At 40.8% G+C, this 15338-nt stretch overlaps 1 long non-coding RNA gene across 2 annotated transcripts in view; it reads right to left on the reverse strand.

Moving 5' to 3' along the window:
• The window catches only part of LOC109633160 (uncharacterized), a 52141-nt gene extending 37263 nt beyond the window's left edge, over positions 1-14878 (reverse strand). The window contains exons 1-4 of one of the 2 annotated variants that reach the window (XR_002202981.2): positions 14452-14877; positions 12347-12510; positions 7820-11287; positions 2624-3769 (exon numbers count right to left, since the gene is read on the reverse strand). This is a non-coding gene — a long non-coding RNA (uncharacterized lncRNA). Of the gene's footprint in view, positions 1-2623; positions 3770-7819; positions 11288-12346; positions 12511-14451 lie in introns of those variants that run through there. The other variant, XR_011245901.1, reaches the window with a different exon arrangement.
• Between the last annotated feature and the right edge of the window lie 460 nt (positions 14879-15338).

The following is a 15338-nucleotide window of genomic DNA, read 5'->3' on the forward strand; positions in this document are numbered from 1 at the left end:
ACTGGATGACTGCCATTTCCAGAAATACCTAATGCTGACCAGTGGCTGGTTTGATCACCTGTTAGCTTTGGTGAAGTAAGTTTTATTCTCAGTGCTGATTGGCTTTCAAGACTTTGTGTCATACATTTTGTTGGCTCAAGTTCAAATATTTCTACTCGAGCGAACTAAACTGGTGGAGCAACCACTAAAAATCATAATTCACATCAGGATAGCATAAGAGAGCAATACAAAAACTATAGAGATAATGAACTGTGACAGTGACATGACTTAAGTCTGTCCCATTTAGTCCAAACCACAAAAGCCGAGTGACAACAGAGGAGGAGGTCTGGTTTACATAAGGTGGGAATGAGCCCAACTTTCCTCCTCTCATTTTGCCGCTGTCTTTCTCACTGTGCCACAGTTTAACAGTTCCTCTTCTCCATCCAACCATCAAAGCCCCCACTCTGAATTCATTCATTCATTAATCCATCCATTCATCCATCCACCTCCCCCAACCCCCAGTCCCCACTGAGCAGAGTGGGGCAGAGGAGCATTTCCACAGCCGTGGCCAGAACAACGTCCAAGGTGTCATGGGGACACACACATACACACATGCAATCACAAAATTGCAGCTCCACAAGCTTTCCAGACACACACACACAGAAACCTAAAAGTGCCAAGAATTATGTAAGTCCCAGGAACACCTTATATAAAGACCAGATATGTTCATGGAGAAAAGGAATATCTTGACTATGGAAAAGGCATCTTTGACAGCCACATACTGTTTGACTACATACACACACAAACACTCAGGAACACAAAGGCCCTGTTCAGACCTGATCACAACTGGATGGCTCTGAGTACGTCAGTTCACACTTGGCATTGGAGTGAATCTCCACGTGACCTCTCATGATCTGATCTCACTTCCACGCTGGATATGCAAATAAACACCTCCATCATTTCCACTGGCAAAGATCAAATGTATTTCTGTTTGGAACAGGCAGAGATTCTCTTCCCATGGTCTGGTGAAAAATGAGGGTATTTTCACACCTGAAAATCCAGACCATGGTCCAAACCAAGGTTCATGACTTTGTAAGTAATCTTTCCTTTTTAATGGAGAAAATGAATCAACCCATTCACTTTGTTAATGTTGTTGCCACTGTAATACAATTGTGGAATTAGCACCAGCTAAATGGATGCCTCATCGTTCAAACAGGATGTCGTCAGGGGCACAGAATACAAGCAATCCTGCTAGCTGCTTCCACTTCTTGTACTTCTGTTCAATGCTTCCTGTGTCAAATTCCTGCAATTGGTCTGAAAGTTAAAACTATCCAAGAAAGTGTTTTCAGACCAAGAGCACCTCTTTAAATCGGACAAAAGTTTGGTCCGCTGATCTAGACTGTGGTCCCAGGCACCTTTTACACCTTTTACATTGGTTTGGACAAAACTGAAAAGTCAGATGGTGTGGACCAATAAAAGGTAGGTCCGATAACGTCCTAAAAGAAGATCTGAGTCCGTGTAATGAAATCTCAATGCCCCCTAAATGGTTCACACCTGTACTCTGGTGCAAGGTAGTGCCAGGTATGAACAAGGTCAGATATGATAGGTTATCACAGGTCATCTAGATTGTTGAGGTAATGGCTACTGCTTATGTCACTGTGGTTACCTCCAGCAAAGCCGTTTCTATTCCTGTCTGCTTTGAATATGATGACACCGTGTTTCCTAGGTGTGTGAATGAACGTGTGTGTTCTTTCTAAAGCCCCTACCTACCTACTTGTTTTCTCTATCCATTAATGCTGATAAGTGGCCAATTATAGCAGCTGCCTTTCAGGAGAAGATCCAAAACAACATGCACATGGTGACAAATATAGACCTCCGCTTTGCATTCAGCAGTCTATTAGTTGTTTGCTGGATGTTAAACTCTCTAATTTGACTGGGAGTGCCGCTCCTGATGGACGGGGATATAAAGGGGGATCTTTCTCTAATGTCAAAATCATGTGGTGCCAAGATAATTCAAATGATTAAATAACAAAAACGAAATTATGCAACAAAAAGAAAAATGTCCCGGCACAGGTGTGGGCATAAAAGAGAGATCTGTGTGTGTGTGTACGTGTGGGGTGCAGTGACACAAAGCTCCCCTTCCCTTCTAGATGTGGAAAGCAGATCAGAGTGCAGTGTTATGTAGCTGTGTTTCCACAGTGGAAGCCTGTTCTGTTCCTGGAGAGAAGCTGCAGTGGAAGTTCCCCCCTCATGGAGCGAAGGAACCCAAGGGGCAACGGAAGAGAAGGAGAGAGGAAAGTGGGAGCAGAGGAAGGAGTGAGTGGTTGAGTGTCAGGAGAGGGCAAGAAGAGTGAGGAAACTGTAACGAGGGACAGCAGGAGAGCGCAGGGAAGAAAGTAACAGAGATGTGAGGGTGTCATGGGGGGGGTTACAGTTGCTAAGTCAGTCTGAGGTCATGACCTGTCGTTGACCTAAGTAAACTGTCTGAGGTTTTTAATTTGCAGCCTCTCTGCTTCATGATGTCTATTCAGACAACATAACAAAATGTAAATTAAAGGTTCTGTGTGGAGCTTTTGACCACTGGTGGCACTGTGGAGCAATTTTCCATAACCATGCTGCACTAGCACACACTAGTATGCAGGTAACATAGTACACATTCTTTATTTACACAAAGGTTGTTTGTTGCAAATGCAAGATTTGACAAACAGATCAGACAAAATACAGAGGAGAAGGTGAGATGACATGATTAATGCTCATTAATGCAGCCAGGCACAAGGGGCATTCAAGACGCATTAGCTTCACTTTACGGGAGCTGTCACGTCGTCCATTTTGATATACAGACAGTGATGGTGGCAATGCACCAAAAAACATAGCAACACACATGTAAATGGAAAAAGAAAATTATCCAATGAAAACAATACTGGTTAAAAAAATTGTTGGAGAATAGGCACAAAATATGGATTTACATATATATATAACTTGTTTGTTAGGCCTCAATGCATTTACAGTACAGTTACAACTGCTTTACAACAACTTTACAACGGCTTGTTTTAACATTTATATTGTAAAATATAAGAAGAAGCCTCTAACAGTTGCCCTATATATGAGGGCAACTGTTAGATCTATACAGTCATACCAGACATGATTATTCTCTGTGGCCACGGTCTAATCTGAAGCAACAATGTCAGTCTGTGTGTGTGCAGAAATATTTTTAATTTTCTGACAACCCCTTGGCCATTTGTTGAATGAGGCTTTCAAAAAGCACAACGAAGAGTGAGACGGAGGCTCAGATAAATTTATCCGACAATCACGCAACTTCACAAATACAACATAAGATTACTGTACAAACATTTAGGCAACAGAGTGTTGGTCTAACAGCATTAGTTACAGCAGGTTAAACCCATCCGGTGAGTAATTAGGCAGATTACTCCCCTACAGGGGGGAGAGGGGGGCTGAATACATCGTCCAAACGACGATGTATTCACAAAGAGTGAAAGATGCTCTTATGGTCACATCTGCTCTCACCTCAGGATTAACAGCACACAATCATATGATTTCAAACATGCACATCCAGGTTACTGCCAAGACAAGAGCTTATTGTAACATTCAAATTGACAGATTTTTGGGATCAAGCACAATTTCAAAAGTTTTACAATGAAGACTCAGTTTGTGGAAACAGCCATGTAATATCACCTGTTGCTCTTGTAGAAGCTTTCTCGTGTTGGAGGATAAGACCCTGATGACCCTTGTCCTCACACTGCCGAGTTGTATTATGGAAGCTCGATCCGCTCTAGGAAATAAAAGTCAAGATACTTTAGCTGCTTTGATTTTGACAGCTCTTTTTTGAACTCTAGTCTCTCGTAGTTCCCTTAGCGTTATGGAGGTCTTTTAAAAAAATGAAACCATATCAAATGTGTAATCTACAGCTTACACACCCTTTACTTAAAAAAATAAAGCAAATATAAGAGAAAGTGTTATATTAAGTAATTTTGGTCTGGGGCTTAGCAGAATCTTCTTTTAGTTAAAGGTCCAATGTGTAAGATTTAGGTGAAAGGGAACTATTGGCAGAAATTTAGTGTAGAACAATCCTCATGATGTTTTCACGAGTTTGTTTCATCTAAATTGTATGAATTGTAGTTTTCTTTACCCCAGAAAAGGTCCTTTATATTTAAATACTTTATATTTACATCGAGGGGACCCTCTCTACGGAGGCCACCATGTTTTTTACATTAGTCCAGACTGAACAAACTAAACACCTTTTGAGTTTTTATGACAATTAAAGGCTTCCACAGGTTCTTTTTTATGTTTGGAAGGGGAGGGTGAGGTGAGGGGTGTTCAGCTGCAACATGCAACTTCAACACTAGATATCACAAAATTCTACACACTGTAACTTTAAATCTATATTATGTGGCCATCTGAGTTTGTATGGAGGAAAATGCTGAAGCAAGAGTGGAAAATCAGTCTTCTCGTCATTGCACCTGCAGGGTGTTTGGATGAAACACATTTTTGATTTCCAATATTCCCGAAACTTTATACATTCTTCTGGGACTCCATCTGATCCTCTTACATCAGCATGCAATTATGTCAACAATATTGGGAACTGCACTCCCACAAAACAAGTCAGCACTTCTGGTCATAGGGAGTGGCGTGCATAAATACTTGCTCTTCAGGTATGCAGCTGGCCTAGCATCAGAAGGGAAGTCTCTACGCTGCTCTATCACCCAATGGAAATATCTGGGAGTGCCTCTCACTGCGCACCAAAGACTTCTGGGAAGATCACAATGGAAGCGATGGCATTATCACTAGTGGGTGCCCACGCAGCAGCCACGATAAGTCGTGATGCTAATGTTCGATTCCCGTACACAGGGAAATTAATTGTTGAACACCAGGTTTCAATCGTGAGAAGCAGATTAATTTGAAATGTCAAAGTTTAGATGCTGTGAATCATAAGAGGTGAACTATTTACAAGTAAAAGGTCGAGGCTGAGGTGAAGCCAACAAAAATAAAGACAATGAATCTTCACATGAAATCCATAGAAGATGTTGCCCAATGACATCTAGTTTCTGTAAATCAAAGAAATCCGATAAGAAAAAGCACAAAGGAAGTAACTGTTAAACCATGTGTTAAACTTATGAGGACATTCTTGTTGGTGATAAAGATGGCGAGGCTGTATGAGGTTATTCAAGGTCACTCCTGAATGAACAGTAAGTGTCATGGTAGAGTGAACAAATGTCACATTTCACAAAAAATTCATTCAAATATGAAATACATACATAGGATATTAGGTACGGGCAGAGGAACAAACGTTCTATGTTTTCCCTATTTTACTGTATTTCCAATATCTCCATTTTTGCATTTCTTTTGCCTGTGAGTTGTATTCATCTCTTACATTTGTGACTAGATTAATTACAGTGTGTTTTATTTCTGTGTGTCACCTGAAAGCTTTGGTTCCAATAGTGAAATTACTCTCATTTTGAAAAGCAGCAGATCAGCAGACCATGACCTCTCAAAATGTGACCTAAATAAGAAGTGAAACTGATGTTTTGTTTCTGGTTTTGATCAACCATATTTTTCATCTGTTAAGTTGTGGAATAATATTGTAATAACTAAAGTTATATGATATTTATGTTACAAGAGAAGATCTGGAATAATGTTGAACAACATGGGTTTTTCTTACAACAATAGAGTATGCAATGTTCACATTTTACAACTTATTGAAATGTGTCACTGTTGGTATTATGCTATTTTAGGAATGTTTTTTGCAATGTTCATCTTGAGGACATTTTATGAGGAGTGGGGGCAATAATCAGTGACGAAAAGATTTTATTCTATTGGTGCACACTGCTGTCTCTTTTAAAGGAAATGAGATTTCACTGAAACTTTGTGGTGTATGTTGTTCAGTGTACCAAAATGTGCAGTTGTGAAAACTCTGACATAAATCTTTCTTTTTTAATTAAATAAAACTGACAAGATAGTATCATTGCTATATACCCAACACAGGTACGGGTGTATCCCCAAAGGCCAGTTTTGTGAGTCACCCATCCTGGAACTTTAAAAAATGTTCATGTGTCATGAGCTAAAATTGTGAAACTATATTAAAACATTATTCAATCCCATCCACTTGACAATGGATCCCATTTAATGAGTCAACTTGTAAAAAATGATAAACTCTTATGTCACAATCGAGCATCCACATGCAAATCAGTACAGGTGTGTGCTCATCGACAGCCTAGGGCAAAGACATGATGAGACAGGCTCGTCCTTCTCTTCCGACATATGCTCCTCATTCTCTCTGAGCAAAGCTGCACATACCTGAGGTTTTTAAAGCATAAACGTATTATGTGTCATTAACAATACACTAGTCTCTGCACAGCCCTGCAAGCATTTCATTCATACACTGCGAGGAAAAGAGTGAATGGGAGCTTAGGTCATTTAACGTTGTTAATGATCGGCAGTAAAATCAAGAAATAGAAAGAAATGTCAAAATAAATGTCTTTATAACCCCAAATTTTAATGAGGAATTAACGCCAAATAATAATTGAAAAAATGACAAAACCTTGCAATGCAAAGTAAACATGGTACTATGCAAAAAAGCTATTTTTAACATTTATTAATTTTTTTTTTTTCATTGTGTGAAGGTGAGTTAACAGGAGACATGAACACACTTCCTTTCTGTCTGTCTTTTTTGCAGATTGATGTTATCAAATTGCTTCTTTTTCCCAGTTCAGCTGTCCAAAACCAAAAGATACTTCAACCAGAACATCACTCATAACTCCCCTAAGTCCCAACAGTTCCCTTGTGAAAATACATCTAAATTCACAACACCCAGATTTATCTTTGATCCACATCAAATTGCGCACCCTCATAGATATCAGTCTCAAACATGCCTGATTTCTTTCATCACGATCCATGAATTATGAGGTAAAAGTAAATCTGACTGGCTACTGGCCTGTATGGCAGTGCTATGTAGGCCATGTGGCCCGCTCAGTAGATCAGACCTCATTACCTCTAGGCCTTTTTAAACTGATCACCTACTGTCATGGGTCAAAGCTGTCCCATTTAAGAAAAAATATATATATATAAAATATATACATAAATATAGTAATATAGCAATAAAAATAAGATAAAAAGGAATAAAATGACTTAAACCAGATGTTAAAAATGTTTTCCTCACGCCAGGTGAACTATGCAGGTTCAGGGTCTACCCCAAGACCCTCCACCAGTCGGACGTGCCTGGAAAACCCCTGGTGGAATCAGATGCCCGAACCACCTCAGCTAGCTTCTTTCAACACAAAGCAGCAGTGGATCTACTCTGGATGTATGAGTTCCTTACTCCGTCTACACGGAAGAGAGGGAGTGTTGTTTGGATGCACATATGAGCTGAATGAATCTGCTGTCCACTGCAAGTTGACTTAAGATTGGAAACACATCAGATAAATACTTCAAATAAAAAAAATATCAGTGTCAGCAGGGGGGAATCGCCCAAACAAGGAAAGTTTCCACTTCTACCCACGAGTGTGACTCATGCAGAAATGCAACCACTTGTTTATCTCTTTGAGAGTGTTTGTTTGCCTATGTACATGCCCATGTGGTCGGTGTGTGACCCAAAATGAGATAACCAGCAGCAAATCATCAAATACTGAACACATACAGTATTTAAACCTGATACACGGGTAAAAATCACAGAAAGCATACACACACACGCACACACGATCACACGCTTTCTGCTCTGGTGATGAATATCTGAAGGGTTACCAGGACGCTGACTCAGTTGGCAAAATGTCATCATTTCTTCACAGAGAGAAAAACTGCATTACAAGCTAACGAGTCAAACAGATACCTGGGTGGAGTGGAGCAGAGGTGGAACTAATCAAGGTGTGCAGGACATCCAGCCAGATGCCACCAGCGGCTGCATAATCCAGGGCCCAGAAGTGAATAACACAAACAGTTTCTATCATGCCACGAGACTTTACATTAAATGCACTTCATCTTTCTGGTGCTCAGCTGCATGTTCACATTAAGCTTATTTATAGACTGCATGCAAATACTTGGTTACACCCCCATCACACGTGTTCTCAAGTGGACAACTACTATATCTCTGAGGAGAGTCTACCTGTTTAATGTGTGATATCTTTATCTAAACACTCTAAGTGGGTGAGTGATGCAATGTTTTAACTCAAGCCACATGTCTCTCTCTCACACACACACACACACACATTCATATTAGTACATGTTCCTGTTTCTGCCATCTTCAAGAAAATCTTCTTTAAACAACTGCCCACACTTGGGTGACTCACACACCTGCTGTCCACATATTTCGACACACTATCTTACAAATTAAGCCCACACACTTCTAAATTCACCACTAGCACTTAAGTTGTAAACTTAATACCTTCAGTAGTGATACAATTTGTTGTTTACAGCAACCTTACACCACAGGTCAGTGGCCAGGCGTCTAAATAGCAGGCACACAGGTATTGATAGACAGGGTTTTTATTAATGTATAATGAGCGATCACAGGCACAGAAGTTTCATTGTAAACCAGACAGCTTCAAGATACAAAGTCCAAAATCACAAACATGTTGCAGCGCAAGATGTTTAATCTAAGAAACTAAGAGAACTACAATCAGAGCAGATACTGCTTAGGCCTAACAGTTGCAATAAACAGTCAACTCAAGATATTCATTTGGATCTGCACCAAACTGTACTTACATATAAATATCTCTAAACCATGCTTGATTTTTTCCATCAAGATCCATGAATTAATTTGAGAATCCACCATGTTAAAAAAAAAAAGCCCTAACTTGCAATGTTGAAGAAAGTGAAAGTCTGGATCTGCACCTTCCCTGACCCGTACTGCATCCTTCCACTAACTTTCAGGGAAACCAGTTCAGTCGTTATTGAGTAATCCTGCTAACTAACAAACACAGACTAAAGACTAATGAATACATTTGTAAACTCGACTAATACACTGTTGAGATTGTACCCCAGCAGGAAGTAGAACACCACAGCAGCAAATTATGTGTTTCGGATCAAAGGAGACTTTCTTGGAGCCAAAAGAAAGGACGCAGAGTTAAAATGTCTCATGAAGAGCTTCTGGGTGGACGGCTGAAGTGAGATGACAGGGTATCCAGAGCTGAGGTGGTTCAGGGGTGGAGGTATAGTCACTCATCAGTGGGTTTAAGTGTTCTTGGACTGCTCTGCCTCCTTCACGTTGGCATTAGCTGCTCATGTTCCTCCAAAGTCAACAGCTGCACACGAGTGCACCATCACCCACATGGGATCCTTGTTGTGCAAAAGTCTAAATGCAAATCCTTCTTTTAATTACTGATCTTCTGCTGCTTCACTGTGTCTTTAAACATGCAACAACTATTGTTACCCATTTGATTTATTATTTTCTACATATATATTTGTCACACCCCAGCACACATAACTGCAGGCCAGCTAATAATGGAAATGTTGCCTTGTCTGCTGAGCTTGAAGGGTGTAGGCAAATGTGCAATACTCACAATAATAGTTATTATGAAGGAGTCAAGCCTGTTTGACTGATCGGTGATTGCAGCTGTACATCTCAAACCTGGCAAGGACGAAGTTTCTGTTTTAACCTCTCAATGTCTAAAATGGTATGAAAAAGCATATAGCATGCTGGATCCTGCCTGACACACACCTGCTGCTCACAACTCTGTGTGTGTCTGTGTGTGTGCTTGTGTGTTCACTTCATATGGTGCTCAAAGACACTTGTGCTTTAACAAAGATTTCTGTACTGATGACTCTCGTCAAAACCACATAAGGACAACACACTCTCTGACCTCCTGCTGCAGGAAGAACAAGCCCCCAATGCCATCGCCCCCGACTACACATGTACAGAGAAGAAGATGAGGGCGTGACGGCAAAAATTCATGAGGTTAAATGAATTTCTCACTTTGTACCCATGCAAATGAGGCCACTGCAGGCAACCCGCTTAATCTGCTTCCTCAACTTCTACACTGAAAAAAAAATGCATGGACTCAGGTCTTGTAAAACTGCCACCACAGCGCACACATGCATAAATATGTCACATATAAACACATGCACAAAAGACTGCAGTTAAAGTTACACAAAAGGAACACAAACACTGGGCAAGGTTTGACTCACATAGCCACGCACACTCCAAAATTTACACAAAGCGGTGAATCACCTTTACATTTCATTGCAGGGTAATAATAAAAAAGGTGATAAATCTGCCACCAAAGAGGGAAACTACAGAGCAATACGCACAAGCTGCTGCGCATTACCCCCTCTCCCTCTGTCAAGACACACACACACACACACACACACACACACACACACACACACACACAGAGACACACAAATAATTTTTAAAAAGTGTAAAAACACATCACGATAACATCATATAAAGGCACAGATCTCTGCATGAGTGATATATAGTACACCTCCTCTGCTGTAGTTCATGGAAACACTTCTCTACTCTCTCCTGTCTGTGGGCACTGGTGTGATAAGGCAGTGATGGGTTGTATTACTTCACTTGGGTACTCCCGGGGGGGAATCCCCTGGTGTATGAGGGTATGAGAGTGTGTTGTCGTTGTGTGTGTGTTTGTCCCCACAGAAAGGGAAGAATGCCACCATTGAGCACCCTGCCATTGCGCCAGCAATCCTCTCCCCCGCACGCCCTCCCCTTCCCATCCTCTTGCACTCTGACGTACAGTTGGAGCAGATTTGGTGACACGATGATAAAAGCCTTCCTCTGTTTCTTTCTTTCTCTGCTTTCCTCTTTCTCCAGTGACACCAGAGCACTGAGTGCCGCTGCCTTGGCCGCAGACATAGAGAGCTCATTCAAACTGACACAATCACTTTTCACTTCTGCTTTGTGATAAGACAGAGTTCAGAGTGTCTTGGTGCATTATGTCCACCATACAGTCAGCAGCTTTGTACAAGAGACCCAAACACTGTACACACAACCGTGCACTCACAACTGTGAGAGGTGGCACCCCTGAAACACTTTCTACACAGGAACATAACTTCCTCCATCATAAATCTGACAAGCTTGCAGAGGTTTAAACAGTTCACGCAGAGAAGCAGCAGGCACTTAACCTGTCAATGCAATTCTTTATGATTGGATAATTAGTTTTTAACAGGGGCAGAAAAAAGAGGCTCAAGAACAAAGAGAATTTATTTGATTTGTGAAATTCAATTTGTTTAGCAGAGAACAATCACACCAAAATTCACTGCATGTTTAGCTGAGATGTTTCTGTTTTGTTCCTGTCTGGCACAAACTGGCTACCACATTCAGCTTGTGAGGAGCCTCACCCTGCAAAAACAAAGACAACAATGATCTCACAAAGAAGATGGGAGTGACCTGGACTCCAGCAGGTTTTGACTGTTGTCTTTTGAGTTTTTGTTACTTGATGATGGAAGAATACAGGAAGTAAAACAGTAGGATGCTGAATGAGTGAACGTTATGTGCAACAAGAGGGAGAGAGGGCAGAGAGAAATAATTGATTTGTGATTTTTAACCCATGGGGAAAGTTAAGTTTTTCAGGTTCCACCAAAATATGTCAAGAAATATGGCCTGTCCAATGGCCTGTCCAAGGTGTGAATGGGGGGAGAAGCATAACTCAGGCCCTGCCCACACCTGTAATACTGGACATGGGTCATTAATGGATCATTTAATGATCAAAATAAATAAAATAATAACGGACATGAGACAAACTTCTTTTAAATGACATTAAAATGAGTAAATTACCACTCCTACCTCACCTTAGATAGTCAAATTAGATATGTAGACCATTTCTTGGTATAGTGGTATGAACATATAGTCACAGGGTTTATTTCCCAATCACATAACTTAATTGAACCTTCTCCAGTGCCTTAGACAAAATGTCGATTGTATTGAATTTGTATTGGTTTGAGGTTTGCAGAGTTCCAGAGAAATTATGTCGAATAAAAAGAGAATCCAGTGGAAAGTGTGACGTTCATGGGAAGGCTTCAATTGACAAGATTTTGGTAACTGTGAGAGCCAAGAGTAAAAGTTTTAGATGTAGAAGTTAACAAACTCAAAATACAAAATATGTGCAACTCCCAACCAGACCAGCATTATATTTAAATAGGCGTCCATTCCATTATTATTACATGGTGTGGGTGTGAGGATTTAAATACTGTCATAAAATTGTCAAATGTTTTGGGTGGAGCTCAGCTCACACAGACACATTACACATTACACATTATAGTCACATCATTTAGTCCCTGCAAAGCAAACCATTCAATTTTAGGTTTATAACTTGGTCCAGCTTGGGGTTAGTCATGAATTTGTAATGGTTTAGAGTAGGGTGGGTGTGAGTGTGTTTGTGTGTGTGTGTGAGTGAGTCACCTGACACAACTTTGGTGGACGCACTTGATTACCCACATGTCCAATTCTATTAAAAGGACGCAGTCATAATCTCTAATCACGTCCATGTCTGGCGGAATAAGAGAGCTGGTTAATCTGGATTTACACGTCACCATGGTGAGGTCACAGTGGAGGCAGCTGATACCCTGTCCAGCCAGGAAAGAGAGGGAGAGAGAGAGAGGCAGGTGAAACACACAAAGCAAAGAGAACAAACAACGCTGATGAGTTATAAAGGCAATTACGCTTCAGCATCACTGGCAAAAGCCAAAGAGGCTTCAATTTCAAAGACATAAACGATCCATTTAGAAAATATGACCCTACATGACCAGGAAAAGATCATAAGGTACAGACATGCAATGGGAGATGTGCTGATAAGATTTTTTTCACAATAATAACACAATTATGAAAGCGCATCCACAAAATAATGATCCATTTAGACATCACCCTCAATGACCCACTCTGCTTGATGCCTTTACGAGAAGAACAGCACAGATGTTGTTTTCTGTGTGTATGGGATGTTTTGAGAAAAGGTGTTTGAATTGGTTCACTTTGTTAATTCATCAGATTGTCATGAGTAGATGACACATCAGAGACACAGCAGAGTACTGAGAGTAAAGTGATGACACCAGGACTGTCCATGAAGGAGTCTGAGTACCTACACTGACAAATACCTCGCCACAATAAGTAATTGTGTTCAAAGTTGAATCAAGAGAGGAAATGTTTTAATCAAATTAAAAGCATGTCCACTGTCAATCACTGACTGTTCCGAGCCTGTGGCGGTCTGAGGCCTGGTGCCATGTGATCCGCATGCCCTGCAGCGGATCCTGGCACAGTGAGACTGACTGGCCACAGTGTTAATCACAGGTCACACTGCAAGCACGTTAAAATCCAACTTAACAGACGATTAGGATTTTTTGATCTTCTCCAATTTTCACTGCCACAGAGAGAAACAGAGAATATGGAATCACTGCATCTTCTAATGGACGACCAAGGCATTTTCAATACACACAAATAGAGATGGGAGGTGTGGCCAAGAATTACGTCAAGATAAAAATGTTCTGTTCATGTTGCTAATTATTACAAACTAATAAATTTCTACAGTGGTTCAAAGAAAATGCAGCAACCACTCACAACACAACCAAAGTCGGACAACTTTAAAGATTCACACACTCAGATTGTCAAATCAAGTGATCTGATGAAATACATTGATATAAATGAGACAGGCTAATGTGATGTTAGTTAGCTACATGACATGCTAGCTTCATCCATGCAAATCAACAATGAAAAGACACTGCAGGTTGATCTGAAGAAGACAAAGCTAGAATGTTAGATAGCATGGTTACTTTAATTGGCAGGCCCAGCCATGTTCATCACTTTTCAATGTCCCCTGGAAACACGTTGGTTGTCTTGTGGAATTTTTCTGTCTTGTGGAATTTTTCTGTCTTGTGGAATTTTTCTGTGTTGTAGAATTTGGTTGTGTTGAAGAATTTGGTTGTGTTGTTAGTATTTAGATGTGTTGTGAGCATTTGGTTATGTTTCAAGTATTTGGCAGTTGCGAGTATTTAGTTGTGTTTCAAATATTTGGCTGTGTTTGAGTATTTGGTGGTGTTTTCTTAAATCATTGTGTGTTGAACTCTCAGGGCCACCTTCATATATACAAGCTATATATATATATTGGACTTTTATTATATTGCATTTGATAATTAACCTGCAATGATCATTAATGTTATATTGTTGTTTATCACCTCGCCTTGTGTGCACACCATAGACTGGATAAAAACAGTCTCTCTCTCTCTCTCTCTCACTCACTCTCTCTCTCACACACACACACACACACACACACACACACACAGGTAAATGTGAGGCTTTCCTTGTGTGAAGAGCAGGGGGAGTATCTGTTTCAAGGTGTAACACAGAGGAGGGATTTCCCAGGGAGACCGGCCACTTTAACCCAGGAGGTGTGTCAGGCGCGCACACTCAGCTTTCACATGATCGTTGTTGCCTTTTCATTGTTCGTGACAGATTCAACCTGACTTGGGGAACTTTTATTTTCACCCGTGTGAAGGCAGACACCACGTTTCACAAACCTGTCGTTGCTCTGTGTGTTTCACGTGATTCCCTCTCAAACCTTTTTTCCCGGGGAGAGCTGGACGCAGAGAGGCGGTGAGAGCGTGTCTCCCTGCCCCCGATCAGCTGATTGTAAAAGTTGCCCTCCACTCCACGACAAATGAACAATGGAGGATTCGATCGTGGAGCTCGTCTCTGACTCGGCTCCACATCGCTCAGGTTGCCTCGGCGGATGAAAACGGGGACACGCTTTCCAGCTAAAAATACCTGTCTACGACTATATTTGGCTCGGCTGGATCACAATGAATGGGCTCTGTGCTATCCGGTCGCACAGATGCTAAATTTAGCAACAAAGCTTGCGTCAATCACGAGCCTCAGTGCGTCAGGGCTGCCTCCGCCCCCCGCAGCTCGTCATTGGTCAGAATTGGGGACGTCGGGTGAAAAGTACGCGCCTCGTGATTGGCTGCGGGGACTTATTGTTCTGAGCCACTTCTTTTTAATTCTGAGGTTGCCGAGCGTGCACGCGTCTGTTTTTCCCCAGTTGGTGTCTTCACTGCTATTTTATAAAAGTTTTTAAACCACGTGTAATAATAATAGGAATAATAACTTTATCTGTATATTAATTATCTAACCAAGACTCCAAAGTACTTCACAAAATACATGGCAGACAAATTAATCAACTAAAATAGGCATTAAATTCAGCTCCATTTTAAGAGTTAAATTATAACAATTTAAGATAGACAACTTATCATTTATAGAGAAACCCAACATGTTGTGGTCCTAGACTGATTCAGAGCAACTCAAGTGTCTTTTTCTTTAAGTTGAACGACTTATGCCGTCACCTTATTGTTTTTTTTTTTGTACTAAAGATGAGGGAGCACAAATAATATGTGATGTTTTTCTTAAC

The sequence above is a fragment of the Paralichthys olivaceus genome, chromosome 13 (assembly GCF_024713975.1).
Source record: "Paralichthys olivaceus isolate ysfri-2021 chromosome 13, ASM2471397v2, whole genome shotgun sequence".
Lineage (NCBI taxonomy): Eukaryota > Metazoa > Chordata > Actinopteri > Pleuronectiformes > Paralichthyidae > Paralichthys > Paralichthys olivaceus.